We start from the raw sequence: 253 nt of genomic DNA, 5'->3' as shown, positions 1-253 counted from the left end.
AGAATCATAAAAAGCCATGTGTACTTTCCCAGCCAGGGAAAATAGAATTCCAAACAAAGCTTCCTTTCAGATACCAAATGATTTAAACCATCTCCTTTAGACTGGCAAAGGCTCTGCAATGATTGGCATGAAAAAAAAAACTCTTTGCTTAAAGAGATTCCACTTCTGAGCAATGCCATAGAACAGGGTACTGCTCCTAAACTTCTGCACTGTAGTCTAAGCTCTCTCTGGACTGGGTAAATTTAAGTGCACA

Source organism: Tiliqua scincoides, chromosome 2 (genome assembly GCF_035046505.1).
Source record: "Tiliqua scincoides isolate rTilSci1 chromosome 2, rTilSci1.hap2, whole genome shotgun sequence".
NCBI lineage: Eukaryota > Metazoa > Chordata > Lepidosauria > Squamata > Scincidae > Tiliqua > Tiliqua scincoides.
This window is presented reverse-complemented; position numbering follows the sequence as displayed.